Below are 5,737 nucleotides of genomic sequence, written 5' to 3' on the forward strand. Positions count from 1 at the left end.
ATATATATATATATTATGTAATATATATATATATATATAAATATATATATATATATATATATATATATATTATATATATATATATATGTCTATATTATGTATATATAGTATATATACTTATATATATATATATAATATATATATATATATATATATATATATATATATATTATATATAATAAAAGGATATATATATATATGTACTATGATATATATAATATTAATATTATATATATATATATATATATATTACTATATATATATAATTATGTATCTAATAATATTAAATATAATAAATATAAAAAATTTATAATATAAATATATATATATTATATAGATATATATATATAAATATATAATATATTATAGACATAATGTATATTATATATATGTTACTTAGGTATATATGTATATATATATATATATATAAAAATATTATATATATATATATTAATATATTATATAATAATATATAACAATAATATATAGATTAATAAAAGGAGCCCATAAAAATGCCAAAACATAGATAGTAAGTACTATATTTTCAGAGACTGCTGTCTCTCTTTTCAGGTAGGTAATGAATGAGAAAAGTTACAGTAAAGACGGTATTTATACAAAGATACATCCACAGCTAGCCGCTTAACTAGGTCAACCAATTTGATAATTTCTCTATAATCTTCTTAAACGTTGGTTGAAGGAAGACTATCTATGATATCTGAATTCCAGGTATCCCTTGAGATGTTCATTACCTGTCTTTGTTTAATCAAGGCCGATTCTATCATCTGTCTCTTGTACTGACATTTGCTGCTGTAAATTATACGCGTCAAATTCCAGTTTATTCTGTGGTTATAGTTTTTCATATGGTTAACAATATTTGAGCTCTGTTGTATTTACCTAACTGACCGTTTATGTTGTATTAATCTCTGGAGAAGTGATTTTCCCGTAAAACTAATGTAAGATTGGTCACAGTCCAGGCATGGGATTTTGTATACTCCTGTGTCTTTGGGGATTGGAGTTTGTTTGACGTTAATCAGGGATTTGACCAGAGTATTTGGTTACATAAAGGCAAAAGGGTTAGCTTTTCCAAGAGTCTGTGTCACCATCTTAATCCTGTCCAGGTGTGGGATTTTTATTTTATTGATGCGTGTCTCTCTGGTCTTGTCTTGAGGGGGATGGTAGAAAATTATGTTTGCTTTATGAATTGCTTTCTCAATTACATGGTCAGGATACTTTAAAGATGAAAGCTGCTTACGAATTAGTTCAAATTCTTAAGCAGCTTACGTTACAAGTTCGTTTTTCACAGTATCCCAAGATGATACAGTAGTCACTTTTGGTATATTTCTTAGTATTTAACAAGGACCATTAAAATTTATCAGGAATTGTTTCCTTGTGCCTCCCAAGTATTAATGATATCCTTAATACTGTAGAGTGGAGAATATACTGTATGTTTATTTCGTGAATCCAATCTAATGTTCATCTCTCTGTTTTCAGACTTTCCAGTTACGTTGGACTGAGGAAGGATGGCAGTATGGTTAAAGGTAAGTCTACCTCCAAGATGTTTTGTTCACACTGTAGGTAAAACATGTATGTGTCTTACTCACTCTTGTGCATTATGTGAAAATTACATGGACTTGCAAAAATATTTTCAGTGGCGTTTCGTTGGTGTCAGGTACGTTTTCAGTCTCTGTAGCGCCTTAATCCATCTGTACAACTTGAATAAATGCAGTGACATTACAGAATTGCAGTCTGACGATTATTTTGTTGATAATTCTGCAAATCTTCCTCTTCAGCACATCTGCTTCTGTGCCTCCACGATTTTCTTAGCCATGTTTCCAACGCCTTACTTCGTATGCATAAATAGAATATGCCCCGTAGGGGTAGTGCCTGAGGTGCACTGTAGACACTACTTACGGGTCTTTGCAGCGTCCCTTCGGCTGCTAGCTGCAATCTGTTTGATTCCTTTTTTTGTGCCTCCGTTCATATTCTCTTTCTTCCATCTATCTTTCCACTCTCTCCTAACAACTGTTTCATAGTGCAACTGAGAGGTTTTCCTCCTCTTGTACCTTTCAAACCTTACTGTCAATTTCCTTTCAGCGCTGAATAACCTCATGTAAACGGAAGAGGAAGATCTACGCATTGCCTTTGGCCTTCATCCTATACTCGATTCTATTTTTACTAGAATATGAGGGAGCTGTAACGTCTTGAGGTGCTTTATGTTACATTCCACTTCACATTTTCAGTGACGCTTATTATCCCTAAAAATGTCATGAATTCAGTAACTTTTCTCGGAGCAGAGAAATTAGTCTTTCCACTATTTATTCGGACAAAGAACAAATACGTATCGGGCAATGGCTGTAATTATTTTCTGGCCACCGTCACATAAAACTATGTACCTATAAGTTACATATAAAAGCAGAACTATCTTGGTTCTTGGTAACAGCATTACTTCATTTATTCATATAACCGGGCCAATTTACAAGGCTGCCAAGTTTTTTATTTTTCAAAAGTATTTGTAAGTAACATGGTGCAACAAACCTTATATATCGTTCCATTTTATATTTACAATTATATGCAAAGAAAGAAAGGAATGGAGAATGTGCGTTTCTCTGCCATCACAGTGGCACTTTGCATAATTGGGTCATGCGGTTATCATTATGCAAATTTATCGCTTTACATCGCCTAACTCTCATTACATGCAGGCAAACGGTGCACAGTTAGCTGGCGCCTTCCAGCAGGATAATCGTAATATGAGAAAATTCGCGAAAATTGCTCGTTACGATTTATGCTTCACAAAGTAGTTATGTCAAATCTGCTCTGACTTCTCACTTTGAACGATAATTTTGTTACACGAGGGAAAAGAGAAATGCAGTTTCATTTCTCGTACGGTGTTGTGCTTGTTTGTTATTAACTCACAATTATAGATTATAATTTTTTTGACAAATGATTTTCTCGTATCTTTTAAATTATATCTTTATATTACAACAGACATCTTAAAATGGCAAAACGAATACTTAGGAGAACTTTCGATATTATTTCAATCAACAGGAACTTGAAATAATTAATCTCAAGTCCTTTTCCGAAAGGTTACAGCGTTGTAAATTTTAGTAAGAAACGGGATGAGAGGAGACAGACTAGTGTTTAAACAAACCAATAATAATAAAACTAGTTTTACTTACAAATGAAAGTGAACCAGTGCACAGGTGTCGTAAGTCGAAGGACGATAAAAGAGAAGTTTATGGTTGATATCGTTGCTTAAATGAACAAAATTCGAACGTCCCTTATCTAACTATCTATTAACTTTACTTTATCTTCTGAAGAATGTGTATGAGGTGCGCACTCAAATTATGCATGCGACATCGCTATATCTCCATTTGTCAGCGGACGAGCGTCATAAAATTACCAACCTTTCGACAGAGAGAGAGAGAGAGAGAGAGAGAGAGAGAGAGAGAGAGAGAGAGAGAGAGAGAGTCTTATGAATATATTAAAACCACTAAAACGAAATTACGTCTGTTACATAATTTCGAGAATTTGGGAATTTTTTTTTTTTTTCAGCTTTTAACTCTCTTGTAAGTTATTTATCGTACTGTCCGCAAATATTACTCACAAACGCTCGTTCACACCCTTGTAATTTTTCTGTCTGACAAAGTTGTCATAATACTCATATTTTCGTGTTGTTGCAAAACCTTGCAAAGTAAATTTATGCGATATGTTGCATTGAGATTTATCCGTATTTTCACTAGATGAACTTACTGTTATACGTAAGATTATTCATTATGATAATTTCCCTTACGCTGAGAGACGTTCCCGGGCTTGTAACCATCATTAGTGTAATTTTTGGGAGCTAATCTTTGAGTGAGGGATAGATATTCCTGAATGACCCTGTGTAGTACTAACTTGGGTCAGCACCCTCGTCATCGTTTCCTTCAGCAATGATTTATATGCATGGTTAAGTGCAGTACCTGTGATACATTTATATAGAGTTATTTTTGTTTCGCTCTGTTCTACGTTTGCAGCACCTTGTCATGGTTCGGGCGGTTATTGTTGTGTTCCACGAGTTTGATACTTCATTCGTGTTATTAGTATTTCAGTGCTCTTTTGCATTCTTTACAACACTTTGTTCTGTAAATGTATGCTAGTCAAGGTTATGGTTTTCAGGAAGCAGGTCCGAAATCGGCGCCACTTGTCTCCTAACTGATGTAGGATGCTATATATATATATATATATATATATATATATATATATATATATATATATATATATATATATATATATAATATAATATATATATATATATATATATATATATATATATATATATATATATAAATTAAACTGAAGTTTGCGTTTATGGTTGTGGTTATACAGACAGAGTTTCATTATCAATAAATGTGTTACAAAAATGCCATTAATAATAAAGACAAGCTGACGAAATAGAAAGAAGTGAGGTTTTGAGGCACTTAAGACAAATAAAATGGCATTAAATGTCTTTAAAGAAGGTTGGCTTTATGAACCATAAAGTATGAATACTGTCAGTAACCCAGAGACTTTTATAATTCTTTTCAACTAGATTAAAGTTGTTTGTCTCATACAAAGGAACGTAGGAGTCAACGTTAATTCTTCTTTAATTACTGATCGAATGGTATTTGGTGACGCATCGTTGCCGGGTAGTAAAAGGATTAATCTACGGTGCATCTCTCACTCAGCAAAGGGTCCCTTTTCGAGTCAACGTTGATTCTTGTTTAATTACTGATCGAATTGTATTAGGTAACGCTTCGTTGGTGGGTGATAAAAGGGTTAATCGGTTAATCTATAGAGCATATACGACCCAAAAAAGGGACTGGGGACAGGGAGAACAAAGCACTGTCAACCCTCCGTCCCTTTTCATGGTCTAAAGGACGGATGTCAACACGACTTGGGGTTATTATGCCATGATAGCTTGCAGTTTCCATATTGTTTCTTTGCTGAAATCCAGTAAGAAGGGTGGAAGTATTGTAATCGCCCGCGACGCTGTCAACGAGAAGCATTATTGAATTTGGCAACAAACTTAATATATATCTGCGGAAAAGCCAGTAGTGTACAGTTTAGAATCTATGGCGCGAGACGATGGTATAACCAATGTCTGAAACCTAGAATTTACACAAAAACTCAAAAGGTCTCGTAGTCACATCTTAGAGCTTTTGGGCAGATGGTAAATATTGTATATAAATAACTGTTAATATGCAAACGATCTACTGCTGTTGTCTTTTACCATCTGGTGAACAGATAAGGAATACCACACGCACACAGAATATGATCAGTGAGACGTATTTAACTGAATTATTTAGAATGTCTTAAACATAAATCACATTTAAAACATCTTTTGTATATCATATATGATATACAAAATGAGAAACGGTATTTTTGAAAAGACGCAGGCGGTAGCAAAATATAAATCTTATTCAAATGGCGTTCTTGATATCTCTAAGACATATAGGGATGGAAGAACAAAATTTAAATATATTAAATCAATAAAGGCAGATTTAGAATCTTGCATATTAGATAGGCTGACATATAACGTTATTAATCTAACGTTACAGAGAGATTAGGTTTAAACAGAAAAATACTCTATCATATATAGCATACTATGTATGTGTATACATATATATTTATATACACACTCGTTTTCCATTAATAATTATATGCAGTGGTAGAAGACGCAAGAAGAAAGAGATTTATTTTTAAATCTCTGCTGGGAAGA

Source organism: Macrobrachium nipponense, chromosome 6 (assembly GCF_015104395.2).
Source record: "Macrobrachium nipponense isolate FS-2020 chromosome 6, ASM1510439v2, whole genome shotgun sequence".
Lineage (NCBI taxonomy): Eukaryota > Metazoa > Arthropoda > Malacostraca > Decapoda > Palaemonidae > Macrobrachium > Macrobrachium nipponense.